This window comes from Emydura macquarii, unplaced genomic scaffold (genome assembly GCF_026122565.2).
Source record: "Emydura macquarii macquarii isolate MOO-44397 ecotype Brisbane River unplaced genomic scaffold, CSIRO-AGI_Emac_v2 contig_3636, whole genome shotgun sequence".
Taxonomy (NCBI): Eukaryota; Metazoa; Chordata; order Testudines; family Chelidae; genus Emydura; species Emydura macquarii.
In genome coordinates, this window is record NW_027133773.1 from 76879 (window position 1) to 100634 (window position 23756).

The 23756-nt window shown below is 41.9% G+C and overlaps 1 long non-coding RNA gene across 1 annotated transcript; it reads left to right on the forward strand.

Moving 5' to 3' along the window:
- Nucleotides 1–8392: 8392 nt before the first annotated feature.
- LOC137145780 (uncharacterized) lies at nt 8393–23242 on the forward strand. Its single transcript, XR_010917754.1, has 3 exons — nt 8393–8484; nt 18352–18459; nt 23150–23242. It is a non-coding gene; the product is annotated as an uncharacterized lncRNA (long non-coding RNA).
- Nucleotides 23243–23756: the final 514 nt, after the last annotated feature.

Here is a 23756-nt window from a genome sequence, read left to right on the forward strand (position 1 = left end):
GGAGAGAATGTTTATAAAATTTTCAGATAACACTAAGCTGGGAGGGGTTGCAAGCACTTTGGAAGACAGGGTTAGAATTCAAAATGATCTTGACAAATTGGAGAATTGGTCTGGATTCAATTAGTGCAAATTAATTCACTTAGGAAGGAAAAATCAAATGCACAACTACAAAATGACCTAGGTGGTAGTGCTGCTTTAGAAGGATCTGGGGGTTATAGTGGATCACAAACTGAGCATGAGTCAACAATGTGATGCAGGTGAAAAAAGGGAAATATCATTCTTGGGTGCATTAACAGGACTGCTGCATGTAAGAAAAGGGATGTAATTGTCCCACTCTACTTGTCACTGGTGAGGCTTCAACTGGAGTACTGTGTCCAATTCTGGGTGTCTCACTTCAGGAAAGATCTGCATGAATTGGAGATAGTCCAGAGGAGAGCAACAAAAATGAGAAAAGGTTTAGAAAACCTGGCCTTTGAGGAAAGGTTAAAAAAACTGTGGCTGTTTACTCTTAAGAAAAGATGACTGAGCGGGAACTTGATAACAATCTGTAACTATGTTAAGGGATATTATAATGAGGACTGTGATCAATTGTTGTTCAAATCCACTGAAGGTAGGTCAAGAAGCTATTGGCTTAATCTGCAACAAGGGATATTTAGGTTAGACAGTAGGAAAAACTTTCTATCCCCATCACTGGAGGTTTTTAAGATGTTGGACAAACTCTAGTCAGGGATAGTCTAGGTTTACTTGAGCCTGTCTCAGCACAGGGGGTTGGACTTGATTACTTGGTACATTCCAGCCTGACATTTCTATGATTCTATGGTTTCACTCCTATTTCTGTAATGGGAACCGCTAAATCTCTAGGTACAGACACTCTCAAATTTTAGCGTGTTCAAAGTTCACATGTGAATTTTATTCCAAGGCTCCAATTGAATTTCATTCTTCCTAGGGATTTGGGACCCTGAAATCCAGAAGTACTAGACCCTGAAATTAAAGCCTTGGACCTCTCAAGCTCCCCAGTCACTTACACTCACTCCTCCAGAATTCCACTGATACTGTGGGCACTCTGGATTTCATCTTTAACCCTTTCAGAGACATTGTGGCTGGAAAGCAAGAAACACAGGCTTAGGAAGGGAATTCCTTAACCACAGTTGCTTTACCAGGAAAAGGACTCAAGAGTTACAGATCTTTGAGAAATAGTAGAACCCCTGAGATGCACTCTCCTGAGGTATGATCTCACCCCTTCTGAGTCTGTCTGTCAGTGTTGTCAGTCTGTACCCTCACTCCCTTGCAAGTCCACCTAACGTGGTGATGGACGGTTCCCCTGCTTAGATCAGCACCCCTTCTTATGTACAGTCTCTGTCTCCTTTAGCCATGTGCTCAGCTGAAGGATCCAGTCTCCTCCCCCGTCAGACTTGTCCAATGCAGAAACTTTCTGTAGAAAAAACATTGTCTCATGGAGCTGGGCCAGCAGTTGAGCGATATCAAAGTTGATAGGCCCTGATATCTATCCTGTAGCTCTCAATAATGCCCCGCTGAAGGACTGTCAGGCATCTTTCCGGATAGGCCCTCTCTAGAATACAAAATGGAATTCACAATCTGATATAGATATATCCCACTATGTCATACTGCTGACTATAGAGAGATATATCTAATTCCATGGACTTTCAACTTAAAAATTTCTGGAACGGGGAGGGTTTTCATTTTCATAAAGATGACCTAAACAAGCATCTTTGAGTGACGCCAGTGACTTCAGAAGGGGAATGCCCTATTCTGATTCACCATTTAACTGAAGGTGTAAGGTCATATATTGGGTGAGGTTTTTGGGTTGGATTTAATGGTCTTTGTTTTGGAGGAGGTCAGATGAGATAATCATTACAGCTAGCTGGAAAAAGGAATTTATATTCTGAGGAAAATTTTGAGGTTTCAGAAAAAATTGTCCTGCATTCAGGACAAAAAGTTAAAAACCTAACAAAATTGTGTGCAGCAGAAATTCTTAAAAAATTCTGTTTTGGGGATAACCAAATTTTCAGCGAGGTGGCTACCACCCAGGAGGCTCTTGACAATTGCATTTTCATAAGACCCTTGTCAATTTTACAAATTGGTGTGACTTTCTCAGTGCATCCTTTAGTTAGAGGAGAGAAAAGGGAGAGGAAGGTTGGAGTGTTGCTGGGTGAAGGAAACTCTGATGTACTTTCAAAAAACCCAAAAACCTGCTGACGACGAGTGACTAGAGGGAGAAAAATCAGAAGGGAATTAGAGAGGAAAAGCTAGAGAAAATTGTTCCTCGCCACTCCAGGTGCTTCTGCTGCTGCTTCAACATTCAGAAGCACTATTCAGTGGTGGCTGGGCACCCAAATGTGCTTGCCAGCCCCCACTGTGAAAGGCGTGCCCTACATGTCTGGGAACAGTGCCTGAGGAAGCAGCATACAGAAGTTCTGGGGATCCGAAAGAGCCCCCTGCCATAGCCAGTGGCACCTTCTACCAGTTGCCACACACTGAAACAATGGGCTGCTTCCTCAATCCCTGCTCCCATGCAACCCCAGGTACATACCGCAATATCTTATCCAGGCCCCAGACGTCCCATCATTGCTAAGTAGGTCCAGCAAGGCCTCACCTGAAGGATGCAAAGGAACAAGCCCTTGAAGTTCTCTTCTCTGTGGGCTGGCACTCGACACTTGGGCCAGGGTGTTGCATATCCCCTCTATAGCCTCAAGCCCTCCCCCCTTGAGCATATAAAAGGGGTCAGAGTGACCAACTGACCTTCAGTTCCTGTCACCATTCTTGGCTGTGAGGCGGGGCCTGCTGGTAGTGCCCATGTCATCCACACCCATGTTAGATTGTCTGTAAATAGTTCAGTTAGTGGCAGTTAGGGGGTATTATAGTTTACCTAACAAGTTTTTATTTTAATACTGGGGTTTTGTTTGTTTTTTTATTTTCTTTTTTCCAGTATAGGGACATTTCCTCATGGTGGCTCAAAAAGCCTCAAATTTTATATTTTGTTTGTCATGTGGGGCCGCTATGCCACTGAATGACACTTACTCTATTTGCCTTTATTGCCAGGGTGAGGGACATGTTAGGGGAAAACGTAAGTATTGTAAGTCCCTTGTCAGAATGGCTGCTAGATCAAGGGGGAAAAGGCTACAACTTTCTCTGTTAGAGATATCAATGAGGCCTGCTTCACACCTTGAAAAGACATAGGGTCCTCCCAGTCCAGGAGAACTGTCAGCCAGAAATGACCCTTCTGTGTCCTCAGCCTCTGGGGTACCTGTTACCTCAGCCTCTGCTCGGGCAGATGGCAGTAAATGCAGTTCCCAGAAGGAGCATACGGATAGGTCTCCTACTAAAACATCTCCAAAAAGGAAAATGGAGATGCCACCCCAGGATTTGCTCCCCAGGTTACCTTGGGTCTCTCTGTCTCACAATGAGAGATTCCGTAAAATCTTGGGGCTGCTGGTGTCCAATTCTCTGTCACCAAATAGAGGACTTCCCTCAGTGGCATCAATGCAACTGAGAGCTGTTAGTTCCAGGGTTAAAGCCCCTGGTGCCAGCTCATTCATAGCTGTGCTTTCAGACAACAGTGTTGCACAAATTAGTGTCCTTGGTGCCAAAAGCTTTGGTGCTGGAGTTTCAGAAGTTGTGGTCTAGGTTTCTTGTGATCCTCAGATCCCTTTCTGTGGTACGCCTTCCTAAGCAGTCATTTCCCATTTTGTATGTGTGCCACTGATTGTTCCTTCCTAAGTGGAGTACTTTTCTTTTCTCCTGATTTAATTTCATCCTATTTTCTTCAGACCATTTCTCCAGTTTGTTCAGATCATTTTGAATTTCAATCCTATCCTCCACGTACTTGCAACCTCTCCCAGCTTGGTGTTATCTGCAAATTTCATGAGTGTACTCTCTATGCTATTATCTAATCATTGATGAAGATATTGAACTGAACCGGACCCAGAATTGGTCACTGCAGGACCCCAAAATATGCCCTTCCAGCTTGACTGTGAACCACTGATAACTGCTCTCTGGGAATGGTTTTCCAACCAGTTATGCACCCACCTTATAGTAGCTCCGTCTAGATTGTATTTCTCTAGTTTGTTAATAAGAAGATCATGTGAGGCAGTATCAAAAGCCTTACTAAATCAAGGTATACCACATCTACCGCTTCCTTCTATCCACAAGGCTTGTTACACTGTCAAAGAAAGCTATTAGGTTGTTTTGACAGGATTGATAAGATTTGTTCTGGACAAATCCCTGCCGACTGTTACTTATCACCTCATCATCTTCTAGGTGTTTGCAAATTGATGGCTTCATTATTTGCTCCATTATATTTCTGGGTACTGAAGTTAAACTGACTTGTCTGTAACTCCCGGGTTGTCCTTTTTGCCCGTTTTTATATTTGCCCTTTTCCAGTCCTTTGAAATCTCTCTTCTCTTCCATTACTTTTCAAAGATAATCAGTAAAGTCTCAGACATCTCCTAAATCAGCTCCTTGCGTACTCTAGGGTGTATTTCATCAGGTGCTGGTGACTTGAAGATATCTAACTTGTCTAAGTAATTTTTACCTTGTTCTTTCCCTATTTTAGCCTCATATTCAACCTCATTTTCACTGGCTTCCCTATGTCAGATGCCCAATCACTACTAACCTTTCCAGTGAAAACTGAAACAAAAAAGTCATTTAACACTTCTGCCATTTCCACATTCTTTTATTGTCCACTCCTCCCCCTCATTGAATACAATATATACACCTATTGTAATGTTCCCTCCCCTGTTCTGTCCCACAATATCTAGAAAGCAAAAACAATCTTATTTTTTAAGCAGAAGAAGCATCTAGATTTATCTTCTTTGTTTAAAATGGAAGTAATTTTCTAAAAGAAGCGTAAATATAACTGAACATTTCAAACATTTACAGGTTCTGTAAATCAATCCTGGATGGATATATTCACTGACATTGACACTGGCCTTGTCATTGTTATTTCCATTCGCACCTTTGTCTTCCTTCTGATTTGTTGTAGTTTGAAAACACAAGGTAAGTGGTTCAAAGTTCAACGGCATTACATTAGCAATTCATTGACAGATTTAATGTGAAATCTGAATAAATAATGAACTAGACCCTTGTGCTCTGTCCGTTGTAGAACAGAGAATAGATATAGGACAAGAACACATTACAACATCTACCACTTCCCCCTATCCACAAGGCATGTTACCCTGTCAGAGAAAGCTATAAGGTTGTTTTGACAAGATTGTAAAAGATTTGTTCTTGACAAATCCATGCCGACTGTTACTTATCACTTTATTATCTTCTAGGTGTTTGCAAATTGATTGCTTAATAATTTACTCCTTTATCTTTCCGGGTACAGAAGTTAAACTGACTTTTCTGTAATTCCCCGGATTGTCCTTATTCCCCTTTTTATATTTGCCCTTTTCCAGTGCTCTGGAATCTCTCTTCTCTTCCATTACTTTTCAAAGATAATCACTAAAGGCTCATACATCTCCTAAGTCAGCTCCTTGAGTACTGTAGGGTGTATACCATCAGCTGCTGGTGACTAGAAGATATCTAACTTGTCTAAGTAGTTTTTATCTTGTTCTTTCCCTGTTTTAGCCTCAGAACCAACCTCATTTTCACTGACTTCCCTATGTTAGACGCCCAATCACTACTAACCTTTCCAGTGAAAACTGAAACAAAAAAGTCATTTAACACTTCTGCCATTTCCACATGTTCTTTTATTGTACATCCCTCCGCCCCAAAGTACAGTATCTAAACCAATTGTAATGTTCCCTCCCCAGTTCTGTCTCCCTATATTTAGAAAGTAAAAACAATTTTATTTTTTAAGCAGAAGAGCATCTAGATTTATCTTCTTTGTTTAAAATGGAAGTAATTTTCTTAAGGAACAGTAAATATAACCGAAAATTTCAAATGTTTACAGATTTTTTATATCAACACTATACGAATATACTCAACGGCATTGGCATTGGAACCTATGGCTTCCTTCTGTATCATAGTTTGAGCGTAAAAGGTAAGAGGTTCAAAGTTTAATGGTATTTCATTAGTGATCCATTGACTAATTTAAAGTGAAATATGAATAAATAATGAATTGGGGCTTTGTGCTCTGTCCCACTGTAGGGCATAGAATGGAGCAAAGGCATAGATGTAGGACAAGAAGACATTAATTAACTAAAGCGGCGGTGGGAGTGTATATTGTAGCATCTCCTCACTACGGGAAAAGAGATCCTCAGCTCTCTGTAATCTGGGGCACATGACCATCTCATGCAGGGAACAGAGTCAGGCTTCTTCACAAGAACGATGGATGAGATTTATTGAGTAGCTTGCTGTGTATTTAAGTGCAGATACTTATTATATTAATATTCCCTTCAAAAATTACAAATAGCAGCAGTGGGGATGGGCAGGCACAGGAGGTGAGAGCAGGTAACATCACTTGGACATATCAGCCAGCCATGTGGTCAGTGACAGGACTGGCAGAGAGGTGTGGGAGGTCGGCATTGTGGAGCTGATTCTCCATTCCCTGACACCTTGTACTGTTGTGTACACTTGTGCAAAGTGTGTGTGCATAGCTACCAAATCACAGCAGAATCAAAGGTTTGACTCACCTAAAAGGAACCTCTCACACACACATTACAGTGTCCATATGACAGACAGGCCTGAAACACAACTGCGTATCACTGCATCTTGTGTTTTTCTCACAAAAATAGTTTAATGCTTCCCCAGCTGAAGTGCAACAATAGGGGCCAGCAGTCAGAGTCACCTGGGGGAGGGCATTTGGGGCATTTTGCCCCTTGCTAGCTGTTTGAGAGGTGACCCCAAACTGAGTGAAATTGTAACTTTTCACCCGGGATCACAGTACCACTCAGGTTTGGCCCAGCCACCCCTCCATCCGCCGGTTCAAATCTGAATGCATAGCATTGCAACCAGAGAACTACTGTGTGTAGCTCCACAGAACCTCAGAATCAGACCTCCCAGCTCAGGAGTGGACATGTGCTAAGTCTCACAAATTACTAGAAATTGGGATGTCAACTAGATATCAAAGTTGAGAGGCTCTAATAGCTATCCTGTGGCTTTCAATGATGCCCCACTAAAGGCCTTTCAGGCATGTTTTCTGGATAGACCTTCTCTAGAATACAAAATGGAATTCACAGTCTGATACAGACATATCCCACTATGTCACACTACTTACTATAGAGAGATATATCTAATTCCATGGACTTTCAACTCAGAAATTGCTGGAATGGGGAGGTTTTTCATTTTCTTATATGTGACCTAAACAAACATTTTTGAGTGATGCCAGTGACTTCAGAAGGGGGATGCCCTATTCTGATTCGACATTTAACTAAAGTTGTGATGTCACATGTTGGGTGAGGTGTTTGGGTTGGATTTAGTGACCTTGTTTTGCAGGAGATCACATGAGATAAACATCACAGCTGGCTGGAAAATGGAATTTCCATCCTGAGGAAAATGTTGAGGTTTCAGAAAAAATTTCTTCTTGCCACTGTAGGTGCTGCTGCTGCTTCAACATTCGGAAGCACTATTCAGTGGTGGCTGGGCACCCAAATGTGCTTGCCAGCCCCCACTGTGAAGGGCGTGCCCTACATGTTCATAGGGAAAGGGAGTCTGGGAACAGTGCCCTCTGGTCCCACCTGAAGAGGCCACATCCAGAGGTTCTGGGGATCCCCAAGAGCCCCTTGCTACAGCCAGTGGCTCCTTCTGCCTGTTGCCACACACTGCAATGACAGGCTGCTTCCTCAATCCCTGCTCCCATGCAACCCCAAGCGAAAACTGCAACATCTTGTTCAGCTCCCACACATCCCATCGTTGCTAAGTAGGACTAGCAAGGCACCACCTGAAGGATGCAAGGGAGCAAGCCCTTGAAGTTCTCTTCTCTGTGGGGTGGCACGCAACACTTGGGCCAGGGTGTTGCATATCACCTCTATAGCCTCAAGCCCTCCCCCCTTGAGCATATAAAAGGAGTCAGAGTGACCAACTGACCCTCAGTTCTTGTCACCGTTTTTGGCTGTGAGGTGGGGCCTGCTGGTAGTGTCCATGTCATCCACACCCATGTTAGTTTGTCTGCAAATAGTTCAGTCAGTGGCAGTTGGGGGTACTGTAGTTTATCTGACATGTTTTTAGTTTAATAGTGGGGTTTTGTTTGGTTGTTTTTACTGTTTTTTCCAGTGTAGGGATATTTCCTCATGGCTGCTCCAAATGCCTCAGGTTTCATTTGTTGTTAGTCATGTAGGGCTGTTATGCTCCTTAATGAGACTCACTCTATTTGTCTTTATTGCCAGGATGAGGGATATGTTAGGGAAAAAGGTAAGAAGAGTAAATATAACTGAAAATTGTATACATTCACAGGTTCTGTAAATCAACTCTGGATGGATACATTCACTGACACTGACAATGGCATTGCCATTTCCATTTCCATTCACATTGGCATTGTCACTCTTGGCTTCCTCCTGAATTATCGTAGATGGAAAGCGAAAGGTAAGAGGTTCAAAGTTCAATGGTATTTCATTAGTGTTCCATTGACTGATTTAGTGTGAAATTTGAAGAAATAATGAACTGGGGTCTTGTGCTCTGTCCCACTGTAGAGCAGAGAATGGAGCAAAGGTGTAGATATGTGACAAGGAGACATTAGAGAACAAAAGTGATGGTGGGAGTGTATATTGCAGCATCTCCTCACTATGGAAAAACAAACCCTCAGCTCTCTGCCATCTGGGGCCCATGGCTGTCTTATGCAGGGGAGAGAGTCCAACTTCTTCACAAAAACAATGGATGATGTTGATTGAATAGCTTGCTGTGTATTTCACTGTATGCATTTACTATGTTAATGTTCCCTCCAAGACTTCCAAAGACGAGCAGAGGGGATGGGCGGGCACAATAGGTGAGAGCAAGTAAATTCACTTGGACGTATCAGACACTCATGTGGCCAGTGACGGAAAGGCAGAGAGGTGTGGGAGGTGAGCACTGTGGAGCTGATTCTCCACTGCCTGACACCTGGTGTTGTCATGTACACTGTTTCAAAGTGTGTTTGGATAGCAACCAAATCAGACTAGAATCAAAGGTTTGACTCATCTAAAAGGAGCCTCTCACACACAGATTACACAGTGTTCATATGACAGACAGACCTAAAACCCATCTGAGTTTCACTTCATCGTGTGTCTTCCTCAAAAAGATAATATAATGCTCTCCCAGGTAAAGTGCTATAATAGGGGCCGGTAGTCAGGGTCAGCTGGGGAGAGGTGGAAAAAGGCATTTTGCCCCTCACTCCCTGTTTCAGAGGTGGCCCCAAACTGAATGGCATTGTGACTTGGCACCCAAGATCACAGTACGACTCAGGTTTGGTCCATCCAGCCCAATATCCTGTCTTACTACATTGGCCAATGTTGGAGGCCCAGTGCAACTTGTGTTGCCTGACCACTGTTCTAGCAAAACTTCAGTCACTTGCTTGGCTATTTTGACCCCTGTAGCATGACATTTTTTGGTTGGCAGAAATAAATAGGACTATTAAGTAACCTTGCAGATGTCAGTTTTTGCATACTATGGCACATAACAAAATGGAATGCACAACTTGTATGCTTGCAGCTGCACTTAAATAACAGTGGTGGGAACAACAAATTATCCTTGAACATCTGGGTGTACACTTTCTCACTGCCAAGGGGCATATTTTCCCACTGCCCCTCCTATCACCAGATATTGTTTTAACGACCCCAATTATTATAGTAAAAATAAAATTTAGTCAAGGGTAAAAACCCAATATAAGTAATTAGCATATATAATAATTAGTAAAAAAGCAATTAGGTAAAGGCTGCATATAAAAAAGTATAAGAATTCACCAGCAAACAAAGGGGAGCACTCCATCAATGCCTGATTCCGCAGAAGGTGATGCTAGTTGGACCAGAGACCACTGACTCCCTGGCAGGGCCCCTGAAGAAAGCAGTTCCTGTATGCAGCCTTCTAAGTGACTGCTTAGCTCTCCAGGCTTAATGAGTATAATATATTGTAGTTAATTTTAGTCTTTGTATTTAACTAGTATATCTATAAAAAACCTTGCACATTAAACCTTATTGATCTGCAAATTGGGCGTACCATGTCTCACTGGTATTCACACTGATCACTAAGTGTCCAGTATCAACATCTGGCATCCCTGTTCAGCTGTGGGTGAAATGATCTTTGAGGTGTGCAGTGCAAGGGTTTATCTCACTGCATATCATCAGGGTAGCAACCTACCTGGCACAGTTCTCCGTAAAGTTGTATTTGTATTTGGCTTCAGGAGGAGGGTATTATGTCTTCTACAGGAATGTGTTGTGAGTCAGGCGGTTGAGGGGTTGCCACTCCATCTCTCCTTTTGCTAGAACCAATCTCAGATATGGAAGCTTTTGGGAATGACCTGGAAAAAACCCATGGTCTGGAGAAGCTTTTAAAGGTAAAACAGTATGTGCAGACTTGATGCTCCAGTGGCAGCAATTTATAGAGACAAAGCCCAATCGTAAGAAAAAATGCTTAGCCACTTTACATGGGCTCCTATTAGTGTCTAAAACCCTTAATAAGAAATTAAGAAAGCTAGCCAAAGAGAACAAGGAACTACATGTACAATTAATAGCATGCCAAGGTCAAATACAGAAACTAAAAACAGAGTATGAATCTCCAATGTCTCACTCAGGCTATGTTGCTCTCTAACTTTCAGCATGATGCAAAGGGGTACAAAGAGAAAGTTAGACAGTGGGAGGAGGCAGCTCATATCTGGGAAGCGAAATGTAAGGATGTACAAGCTGCGGACCTTAGTGAAAGTGAGGGCCAATCCCATGCAGTTTGTTGGCGACAGTTGTCTTATTGTACAAAGCAATTGGCTGCTGCTCAGGGAATTATTGCTGCCATGCAGGCAGACTGAGGTTGTGATGGTGCAGAGAGTGTTTGTATGCAGGACTTTGATCTGTCAGCTCACTGTTGTGCAGAGGCTATATGAGATAAAAACCAGTCAGATCAGGATGTGGGATGTCCTTCTCCCTATGCTCCCCTCTGGCAAATAGTGAAGCAGATGGCGGGGAGCTTACGCAGCGAGATACTGCACCCATGGTTTCTGTGCTTGTGGAGCCAAAGACAAAGACTGTTGAAGAGGGGGAGGAGGAACGCACGACTCACACTACCACTGCAGTGAACAAAATATTGAGACCTGAGCAAGTGCAGGCACTGAAAAAGGCTTTAGGGAATATTACCCTTGATAATGTGGTTGCCTGGTTGCACAGCTTATCACAGTGCCTCAGTTAAATTATTGTAATTATGCTTTGCTTGTAAGGGAATTTCACCCATTAGACACCTTCTTAAAACTTCCTGTAAATATACAAAAAAAAAGAAAAAAGCATAAAGGGATACCCTTATGAGGGATGTCTTTGAGGTAGTAGATCCTGGTAAGCACATTAAGGTGCACTCTCATCTGGAGCAGCAAGTCCTAGGGGAATGCCCTGATGTTTATTTACAATGTAAAAAAATCCTATGGCAAGCTATGGGGCATAAGAAGAAAGGTCAAGACCTTATGGACACAGACTTTCCAACTGGGCTGCATCTGCAAGTAAAAGTTGCTTTGGGTACTCTGAATGTACCCACTATGACGTGGGAGCACTGTTACAGAGAGTTTGGCAAGCTCATTTACTAGTGAGCCAAGAGTTCCCTAATACACACAAAGGAAAAATGCTGCACAAATGAAAAAAAAGAGTGGCGGCTCAAATCACCTTTCAAAATCAAAAAGGTAAGAAAATTAATTGTATCCCTGAGGGAATTAACAAAGGACGCGGCCGAGGGCAAAGCCATGGGAGAATCAATCCCCTGTGCTGGGTACTGTGAAATCAAGCCCTCCAATATGCCCCTAAAGCTCTAATTAATAGCAAATCAAATAAGCAGCTGGCTAACCTAATTTGTCAAAAAAAAAAAAAAAAAAAAAAAAAAAGTCCCACACTCCAGAGAAATGTGCTAATGCAGGTCAGTGGCCAACCCCATCTCCTGAGGGGAAGCCCTCGGAGGCATAGGGGAGCCGGGCATCCCGGAGTCCCCTAATCCATGCGGCACCTTAAACATCTAATAAATTGGGACAACTCACTATCTGGGTGGATTTTAAACAGGGGGGTTTCAGACAGCATATGCTTGTAGATACTGGTGCCACTACATCATTAATTAATAACTCCTTAGTACCTGCAACAGTTTTGTTAAAAGAAAATCTCTGGCAGAGATTAGAGGGGTTTAAAAGTTCCAGTGTAGATATGCCTCTCTCTCAGCCCCTTACTCACACAATTGTAAAAAAACCTGGACAGGAATTTTTAGTTTGGCACGTGCTGGAAAAGCAGCTATTTGGGGCATAAGTTCTATGCTTAAAATGCAGGCTGTTGTTAATTTAGCTAATTAGGTGTTGTAAATTAAATTGGGAATTCCTAGAGTTGTTGCAATTGCGCACAGGGTGGCAGCTCTTAAAGCATCTGAGCTACTCTCAGTTACATCAGAGTGGTGTCCCATGAACATTGCCAACATAGTACAGTCACACCCACAAGCCAAAAATAAATTAAATTGTGGTCAGGTGGATGCCTGTGTTCTCATTGTAGGACCTGATCCCCCACCCCAAAAGAAGTATAGATACCCCAAAAAAGCTAAGAAAGAATTGTTACTCACAATTACTGCTTTCTTACAGCAAAAGGTGTTAGTAAAAGTGTTAGTAGAAAGTGTTAGTAGAAATCAACAGCATAAACAATTCCCCCATAAAAAAAACCCAAGTGACCTACAGTAAATTACAGGGCTTTAAATAAATGTACATCTAAAATAGCCCCTGTAGTGGCCAAGTTACCAGAAGTAATGGCTGCAATAAGTATAGGAGCTAAATAGTTTTCAGTATAAAAATGATCAAATGCATTCTTTGCTATTCCACTGCATCCTGTCTGCTGGTATAAATTTGCTTTTACCTACAGGGACCATCAACTCACATTTTCACAGATTCCACAGGAGTTACACTGATCCCCATAATTTGCCACACTTGTGGTATTAAATTATAAAATAGATGCACAGCACCAATAAATATTATCTCTTATGGAAATGACCTTCTTATTTAAACTGTAACCCAAAAAGCCCAGCTGATTTTGCTCAATAAAGTAATTTCCCTGATGGAGCCAGCAGGCTTCCGAATTAATTTTTAAAAAGCCCAGTTGTGTCAGCAAGAGGTCCGATACCTGGGTTCAATGTTAAAACAAGAAAAAATTACCCATGATCAGCAAAAAATTGGAACTAATTTGTAAACTGCCGGCACCCACTGATGTCTCTGCATTGCAATTCTTTTTAGGACTCACAGAATAGCTCGGCAACTATGTATAAAATTTTGCCTTAAAGGCACAGCCACTGTACCAGCTACTGAAAAAAACAAACCCTAAAAGTGGCGCCATGAACAGGATCAGGCCCTATTAAAACAAACCTCCGATCCTGCACTAGTATATCCAAATAACACTAAACCATTCGTGTTTCAGGTAGCTCACTCCCCACCAAAAATAGGAGTGATTTTAAGCCAAAAGGGGCCCTCTGGTCAAAGGTCAGTAGCGTTTGCTTCCCAAGTACTAACAGGGCCAAAAACTACCTTTACCCCCTACAGAAAAGTGTTGGCATTGGTATGGGCCTTGGAGCACTGGCAATAATACCTTACTGGTTCTGCCCCAATTATTTTGCGAATGGCCCATCCCCTGCTTAAGTACACAGTGTCCAAAGAAATCAAAAAAGGCATGTGTCCAGCCCTAAATTAGCTAAATAAACCATAGCTTTAATAAATAAAAATGTAAAAGTCCAAACACCTATGGATTCCAACCAGCCCCCATATGCCCTAATAATCAAGGGTGCTAAGCATAATTGCCCTCTCCCTCTGATAGAGCCAGCCCTTCCTAATCGTTTTCAGCCTGTAAGTGGATGAAAAGCCATAAAAACCCAACCTAAAAAGCCAAAAGTTTAGTTTGTAAATAAATCCTCCTACATAATACAACAATCTCCCAAATCAGGGGATGCAGAAATTTGCTACCCAGATAAAACCCTTACTGCAAAAAGCTGCACCCCACACTCCGCAACAGTGGCCAAGCTTGTTGTTGTGCATGAGCATTAATGGGTGCCAGGACTAATACTCCCGTAGTTATAGCCTCAGACTGGGCTATACAAGCATGCTTAAATTAAGTGCCCATATTAAAAAAAACCAAACATGCATAGCTTAAATAGCAAACCTATTTGTGTTAAAAATTTAAGACACTATAAAAAGCTGAACTGCAACACCAAGCTCCAATCTGGCTGCTAAAAGTACCCTCCCATAAAAAAAATTAAAAATAGTAACATCATAAAACAAAGCAAACAAAGCAACCAAAAAAAAAGCACAAACAAGTCCAAAATGGCAGGCGCCAATCATCCCAATAGCAGCGGCTCAAAACCCCCTGCAAAAATCTGTATCCATTACAAATTTAGCAGCCTTGCAAAAAAGTAATGCTAGCATAGAACAGCTGCAAATATATATCTATATTAAACAGTTTCAAATAGTTTGCTTATAACCAAACCAAAAAAAATAAAAAATACCAGTATAAATTGTTCCAACAAAACAACTAATTTAATATAAGCAGTACATAAAAATGGCCATTTTAATATAAAAACACTCTAAACCAACTAAAAACAATAAAATAATTGCCCAAAATAAAACAAAATGTAAAATGCTAAGTAAAAAATTACCTAGCCCTTGCAATAAACAACTCAAATGTTTCTATAAAAAAAAAAAGCCCATTAGGCCACCAAAAGCTTAATACCCTAAAATCACCTCCAAATAAATTACCTTAAGTTACCCACCAGTATAAAAGGCCATCATTACTATTTAGTAATTAATTATTAATCAGTTTATCAAATAAGTCCAGGCTTTCCCACTCAAAACAACTGTTCATACCATAGCTAAAATACTAGTAAATTATGTCTTCTCCAATAAAAGCACCCCCCCAAAAAATAACAGTAATAATAGTCCTCACTTTATTAGTAAAATTTTAAAATACACCGGTAAAGCCTTAAGCATAAAATGGCATATACCATATCATCCTCAAAGTTCAAAAGCAGTAAAACGCATTAATTGAACTTTAAAATTAGCTTTAAAAAATAATCAATGCTCAAAACAAAAATTAATACTAAATTGCCCTTAATACTCATAGCTCTAAAAATAACAAAAGCAGCCCATGACTACTCCCCCTTTAAAGTTATAACAAACTGTAACCTAAAAATGCAACAAAATGCAAAATAAAATCCCTGAAGCAGTGCTAAACAAATAGTCCTCCAAATAAGCTCCACCCCAAATTGTTAGTTAATCAGTATGTGTTGCAGCTGCTACAAAACATTACGTGCATACATCAGCAAATAGCCAATGCACTTAATTCAAATATTTTTTTAAAAAAAAAATCAGCATTTTGGCCCCATACTTAAAACCCCAAAAATAGCAAATTAAAAATCAAGAGGTGTACAAAATCACAAAAAATCTTGCACATGCTTTACACCCACAATAAATAAAACCCATGTTCATAGTAAATAAAGCCAGCATCACTGTATATCAGTAAAAATTTTAAAAAACCCAAACCATTATATTAGTTTCATTCTTCACAATTCAAAGCTTAAAAACCTAAACTATATGCAAAAATAACAAAGCCCATGCCCCATAATGCATTGCTTAAAGCACCTGTTATTGACACTTTTCAATCATGTTGTTAGTCATGCCATAAACAATCACCCTAAATTTAAGAAACCCATTATTTTAACATACCAAACCTTTTGGCAGCCCACTTCGATTTAACCACTTGCGAAGTGACTGCTGTATATCTAAATAGCAAATTAAATGTAATAATGGCCAATTTACATAGTCCTCAGCAAAACCAATAAAATTTATAAGCAAAAAAATGACAAAATACCACAGTACAATTCCTCCATCATGCCTATTGTGGCAAGGTGGGCCTGTTTTGCCCCGTGGGTCTGCGCTCCTTACAGCTATGCCGGTGGTGCAGCTGGGTGGGAGCGGGGGGGGGGGGGGGCCCAGTCCCACCCTCTACCCCAGGCCCCGACCCAGGGACCCTGCGAGGAGTAGACTCAAACAGCTTAATCCAAGGGGCCACTACCTTCCCTGGGTCACTCTTCTGTAGCCCCCCAGCTTGTGGCTCTCCTTCAGGCTCTCCTCCGGTTTCCACACGTTACAGCCACTCCGCTCCACACCTTGTAGCAGCTCTACTCAACTCCCTCTCAGCTGCCCCCATCTGCCTGACTGGGAGGCTTTTAACTGCTGGGGCAAGTTCCTTGATTGGCCCCAACTGGCCTGATTGGCCTAATTGGCCTAATTGCCCTGGAGTGGCCACAGCTGGATCACCCAGGGAACAAAGATTTGCTAAGCCTGGGGCTGATATATATGCCTTCCAGCACCCTCCTGTAGCCGTCAGGGCTAGCCCCGTCACACTATTAATTTTGCAGGCCGCTAAATACTAACAAATACCAACAAATATAAATTTTAAATATATATTGTAAATAATTAATACTAATAAAGTCTATAAACCCCGCTTTTATTTTGTGTTTTTTTATAAATAGTTATCACACAAAACCATATCAGCACATAGAAGCAGAAAATCAAAACATGCAATATAAAAAATGTTTTATAATGTTCTTGCTGTTAGTTTTACTTTGTGTATTTGCTGTGCTATGCTAATATAAAAAAACATATGTTGCAAAATAGTACCCTTGCCCACTACTGTGTAGCTAAAAAAAAATGCTTTAAAGCTTAAAATAATAGCTTTCTGCAGTTTTGAGGGGCAACTCACAATTAATGTCACCAAAATAAGTATCCCCCCCATAAAAAGCCGGTCCAAATCATTTAATTTATTTACACAAATTAAATTAAAAAAACCCCAAAGTAACATACTGTTATAGTGTCAAAATCGGTCTAATTTATAAGAAAACCAATTTGAACTATTACTACATAAAAATATTTCACCTAATTAAAAAATAAACTGTTACTAAGCTAAAAATATACTAAGTTTTAGTAAATCCCTCTGCCAGTATAATAATATACATAAACCCCTGTTAGGATAAAAGCTGCAAGCACAGGGAGTACCTAGATAATCCCAGGCGCACACCACAATATCTGTCCAGGTCCCACATGTCCAATCATTGCTAAGTAGGACTAGCAAGGCGCCACTTGAAGGATGCAGAGGAGCAAGCCCTTGAAGTGCTCTTCTCTGTGGGGTGGCACTCAACACTTGGGCCAGGGTGTAGCATATCCCTACTATAGCCTCAGATCCTCCCCCTTGAGTATATAAAAGGGATTAGAGTGACCAACTGACCCTCAGTTCCTTTCACTTCTTTATTCTGTGAGGCGGGGACTACTGGCAGTGCCCATGTCATCCACACCCATGTTAGATTGTCTGTAAATAGTTCAATTTGTGGCAGTTAGGGGATATTGTAGTTTATCTGATACGTTTTTATTTTAATAGTAGGGTTTTGTTTGGTTGTTTTTACTGTTTTTTCCAGTGTAGGGACATTTCTCATGGCTGCTTCAAGCACCTCAAGTTTCATATGTTGTTTGTCATGTGGGGCCACTATACCCCTTAATGACACTAACTCTATGTGTCTTTATAGCCTGGGTGAGGGACATGTTAGGGAAAAAGCTAAGCATTGGAGGTCACATGCCAGAATGGCTGTTAGATTGAGGTGGAAAAGGCTAAATCTTTCTCTGTCAGAGATATCAATGATGCCTGCTTCAGACCAGGAAGGAGGAGATATCCTCCCAGTGCAGGAGAACTGTCATCCAAGCTACCCTTCTGTCTCCTCAGTCTCAGGAGTACTTGTTACCTCAGCCTCTGCTTAGGCAGACGGCAAGAAAAGCAGTTCCCAATAGAAGCATAGGGATTTTTCCCTTACCATAACTGTTCAAAAAGGAAGATATTGATGCCACCACTTTCTTGCTCTTCAAAGATATCAGCTCCTCACATTACCTCAGATCTTGCTCAGTCTCATAATGAAAGGTCCCGTAAAATATCAAGGCTGCTGGTGTCCAATTCTCTGTCAGCGGGGGGGGGGGGGGGGGGGGGAGGTTCCCTCACCAGCATCAGTGTTCTCCTCAGCTCCATCGCCTTCACTTTCAATGCAACTGAGAGCTGTTAGTTCCAGGGTTAAAGCCCCTGGTGCCAGCTCATTCAGAGCTGTGCTTTTGGGCAACAGTGTTGCAGACATGGGTATATTTTAAGCAGAAGAAGCATTTAGATTTATATCCTTTGTTGAAAATGGAAATAATTTTCTGTAGGAAAAGTAAATATAACTGAACATTTCAAACATTTACAGGTTCTGTAAATCAACCCTGGAGGGAAATATTCACTGACATTGGCATTAGCATTGGCATTGGCAATGACACCTTTTTCCTTCTGCATTGTCGGAGTTTGAAATCAAAAGGTAAGAGGTTCAAAGTTCAATGGTATTTCATTATTGATCGATTGATTGATTTAATGTGAAATTTGAAAAAAATAATGAATTGGGGCCTTGTGCTCTGTCCCTCTGTAGGCAGAGAATGGCACAAAGGCATAGATTTAGGACAAGAAGACATTCGAGATTAAAAGTGATGGTGGGAGTCTATGTTGTAGCATCTCCTCACTACAGAAAAACAAACCCTCAGCTCTCTGTAATCTGGGGCACATGACCATCTCATGCAGGGAACAGAGTCAGGCTTCTTCACAAGAACGATGGATGAGATTTATTGAGTAGCTTGCTGTGTATTTAAGTGCAGATATTTATTATATTAATATTCCCTCCAAAAATTCCAAATACCAGCAGTGGGGATTGGCAGGCACAAGAGGTGAGAGCAGGTAACATCACTTGGACATATCAGCCAGACATGTGGTCAGTGACAGGACTGGCAGAGAGGTGTGGAAGGTCGGCATTGTGGAGTTGATTCTCCATTCCCTGACACCTTGTATTGTTGTGTACACTTGTGCAAAGTGTGTGTGCATAGCTACCAAATCACAGCAGAATCAAAGGTTTGAGTCACCTAAAAGGAACCTCTCACACACACACTACACAGTGTCCATATGACAGACAGGCCTGAAACACAACTGCGTATCACTGCATCTTGTGTTTTTTCTCACAAAGATAGTTTAATGCTTCCCCAGCTGAAGTGCTACAACAGGGGCCAGCAGTCAGAGCCACCTGGGGGAGGGCATTTGGGGCATTTTGCCCCTTGCTAGCTGTTTGAGAGGTGACCCCAAACTGAGTGAAATTGTAACTTTTCACCCGGGATCACAGTACCACTCAGGTTTGGCCCAGCCACCCCTCCATCCGCCAGGCCAAATCTGAATGCATAGCATTGCAACCAGGTGCATGGGGTTAAATTACACAAGGAACATAAGAGCTGTCATACTCGGTCAGACTATTGGTCCATCCACCCCAATGGACTGTCTTCTGACAGTGGCTATTTCCCGGTGCTTCAGAGGGAGTGAACAGAACAGGCAGTCATCAAGTAAACCCACCCCTGTTGTACAGTCCCTGCTTCTGACAAACAGAGGCTAGGGACACTCAAAGCATGGCATTAAATCCCTGACCTTGCTGGTATATAGCCATTGATGGAGCTAACCTCCACGAATTTATCTAGTTTTTTTTGTGAACCCTGTTACAGGTTTGGCCTTCACAATATCTTTAAGGAACGAATTCCACAGGTTGACTGTGTTATGTGAAGAAACTTCCTTTTGTTTGTTTGAAAGCTGCTGCCCATTATTTTCATTAGCTGACCCCTGCTTGGAAAATGGGGTGCAACAGTACATATTGCTTATTGCTTGTTATTTGGGCAGAGAGTGAATCCATCCCCTGTGCTGCCGCAGCCATGCTGCTATTTCAGGAAGAAATTTGTACAGTGTTATTGCGTGTACATCCAGTGAACCTCAGAATCAGACCACCCAGCTCCTGAGTGGACATGTGCTAAGTCTCACAAATTACTAGAAATTGGGATGTCATCTAGATATCAAAGTTGAGAGGCTCTAATAGCTATCCTGTGGCTTTCAATGATGCCCCACTGAAGGACTGTCAGGCATGTTTTCTGGATAGGCCCTCCCTAGAATACAAACTGGAATTCACAGTCTGATATAGACATATGCCACTATGTCACACTACTGACTATAGAGAAATATATCTAATTCCATTGACTTTCAACTCAGAAATTGCTGGAATGGGGAGGTTTTTCATTTGCATAAAGATGACCTAAACAAGCATTGTTGAGTGATGCCAGTGACTTTGGAAGGGGAATGCCCTGTTCTGACTCGACATTTAACTAAAGCTTTGATGTCACATGTTGGGTGAGGTGTTTGGGTTGGATTTAGTGACCTTGTTTTGCAGGAGGTCACATGAGATAATCATCACAGCTGGCTGGAAAATGGAATTTCCATCCTGAGGAAAATGTTGAGGTTTCAGAAAAAATTTCTTCTTGCCACTCTAGGTGCTGCTGCTGCTTCAACTTTTGGAAGCACTATTCAGTGGTGGCTGGGCACCCAAATGTGCTTGCCAGCCCCCACTGTGAAAGGCATGCCCTACATGTTCATAGGGAAAGGGAGTCTGGGAACAGTGCCCTCTGGTCCCACTTGAAGAGGCCGCATCCAGAGGTTCTGGGGATCCCCAAGAGTCCCTTGCTACAGCCAGTGGCTCCTTCTGCCTGTTGCCACACACTGAAACAATGGGATCCTTCCTGATTCCTGCTCCCATGCAACCCCAGGTGTACACCACAATATCTTGTCCAGGCCCCACACGTCCTATCATTGCTGAGTAGGACCAGCAAGGCACCAACTGAAGGATGCAAAGGAGCATGCCCTTGAAGTTCTCTTCTCTGTGGGGTGGCACTTGGCACTTTGGCCAACGTGTTGCATATCCCCTCTATAGCCTCAAGCCTTCCCATCTTTAGCATATAAAAGGGGTGAGAATGACCAATTGACCCTCAGTTCCTGGCTGTGAGGCTGTGAGGCGAGGCCAACTGGAAGTACCCATCTCATCCACACCCATGTTAGATTGTCTGTAAATAGTTCAATTTGTGGCAGTTAGGGGATATTGTAATTTATCTGATACATTTTTATTTTAATAGTGGGGTTTTGTTTGGTTGTTTTTACTGTTTTTTCCAGTGTAGGGACATTTTCTCATGGCTGCTACAAGCACCTCAAGTTTCATATGTTGTTAGTCATGTGGGGTTGCTATGCCCCTTAATGACTCTAACTCTATGTGTCTTTATAGCCTGGGTGAGGGACATGTTAGGGAAAAAGCTAAGCATTGTAAGTCACATGCCAGAATGGCTGCTAGATTGAGGTGGAAAAGGCTAAATCTTTCTCTGTCAGAGATATCAATGATGCCTGCTTCAGATCAGGAAGGAGGAGATATCCTCCCAGTGCAGGAGAACTGTCATCCAAGCTACCCTTCTGTCTCCTCAGTCTCAGGGGTCCCTGTTACCTCAGCCTCTGCTTAGGCAAATGACAGTAAAAGCAGTTCCCAGAAGGAGCATAGGGATTGGTCTCCTACAATAACAGATCCAAAAAGGAAGATGGAGATGCCACCCCTTTCTTGCTCTTCAAAGATATCTGCTCCTCTGTTACCTCAGGTCTCTCTCAGTCTCACAGTGAGAGATCCCGTAAAATCTTGAGGTTGCTGGTGTTCAATTCTGTCACAAAGCAGAGGGCTTCCCTCAGCAGCATCAGTGTTCTCCTCAGATCCATCTCCTTCAGCTTCGATGCAACTGAGAGCTGTTAGTTCCAGGGTTAAAGCCCCTAATGCCAGCTTATTCACAGCTGTGCTTTCAGGCAACAGTGTTGCAGACACACGTGTGCCTCCTGCCAACAGTTTTGGTGCTGCTGTTTCAGAAGCCGTGGTCTATGTTTACTGTTACTGCTTTCTGCAGTACTCCTTCCTAGGCTTTCACTTCCCATTTTCTCTGTGTGCAACTGATTCTCCCTTTCTAAGTGTAGTGCTTTTCATTTCTCCTGATTGAATTTCATTTTATTTTCTTCAGACCATTTCTCCAGTTTGTCCAGATCATTTTGAATTTCAATCCTATCCTCCACGCACTTGCAACCCCTCCCAGCTTGGTGTTATCTGCAAACTTCATAAGTGTACTCTCTATGCCATTATCTAAATCATTGATGAAGATATTGAACAGAACCGGACCCAGAATTGGTCACTGCAGGACCCCACAATATGCCCTTCCAGCTTGACTCTGAATCACTGATAACTACTCTCTGGGAATGGTTTTCCAACCGGTTATGCACCCACCTTATAGTAGCTCCATCTAGATTGTATTTCCCTAGTTTGTTAATAAGAAGGTCATGCGAGGCAGTATCAAAAACCTTACTAAATCAAGGTATACCACATCTACCGCTTCCTTCTATCCACAAGGCTTGTTACTCTGTCAAAGAAAGCTATTATGTTGTTTTGACAGGATTGATAAGATTTGTTCTGGACAAATCCCTGCTGACTATTACTTATCACCTCATTATCTTCTACGTGTTTGCAAATTGATTGCTTCACTATTTGCTCCATTATCTTTCTGGGTACTGAAGTTAAACTGACTTGTCTGTAATTCCCCGGGTTGTCCTTATTCCCCGTTTTATATTTGCCCTTTTCCAGTCCTCTGGAATCTCTCGTCTTCCATTACTTTTCAAAGATAATCACTAAAGGTTCATACATCTCCTAAATCAGCTCCTTGAGTACTGTAGGGTGTATATCATCAGGTGCTGGTGACTTGAAGATATTTAACTTGTCTAAGTAATTTTTAACTTCTTCTTTCCCTATTTTAGCCTCATATCCTTCCTCATTTTCACTGGTATTCACTCTGTTAGACGCCCAATCACTACTAACCTTTTCAGTGAAAACTGAAACAAAAAAGTAATTTAACACTTCTGCCATTTCCACATGTTCTTTTATTGTACATCCCTCCCCCAAAGTACAATATCTAAACCAATTGTAATGTTCCCTCCCCAGTTCAGTCCCCCAGTATCAAGAAAGCAAAAACAATCTTATTTTTTTAAGCAGAAGAAGCATCTAGACTTATATTCTTTATTGAAAATGGAAGTCATTTTCTAAAGGAAGAGTAAATATAACTGAACATTTCAAACATTTACAGATTTTGTAAATCAACCCTGGATGGATATATTCGCTGACGTTGCCATTGACACCTTTGGCCTCCCTCTGCTTTATTATTGTTTGAATGCAAAAGGTAAGAGGTTCAAAGTTCATCTGTATTTTATTACTGTTCCATTGACTGATTTAATGTGAAATTTAAATAAATAGAGAATTGGGTCCTTGTGCTCTGTCCCACTTTAAGGCAGAAAATGGTGCAAAGCCATAGATATAGGACAAGAAGACATCAGTGAACAAAAGTGGTGATGGGAGTGTATATTGTAGCATCTCCTCACTACAGAAAAACAAACCCTCAGCTCTTCGCAATCTGGGGTCCATGGCCATTTTGTGCAGGGGACAGAGTCAGGTTTCTTCACAAGAACAATGGCTGAAATTTATTGAGTATCTTGCTGTGTGTTTCAGTGCAGACATTTATTATATTAATATTCCCTCCAAGACTTCCAAAGACCAGCAGCGGGGATGAGCGGGCACAGGAGGGGAGAGCAGGTAACATCAGTTAGACATATCAGCCAGCCATGTAGCCAGTGACAGGACTGGCAAAGATGTTTCGGAGGTCGGCATTGTAGAGCTGATTCTCCATTGCCCGAAAC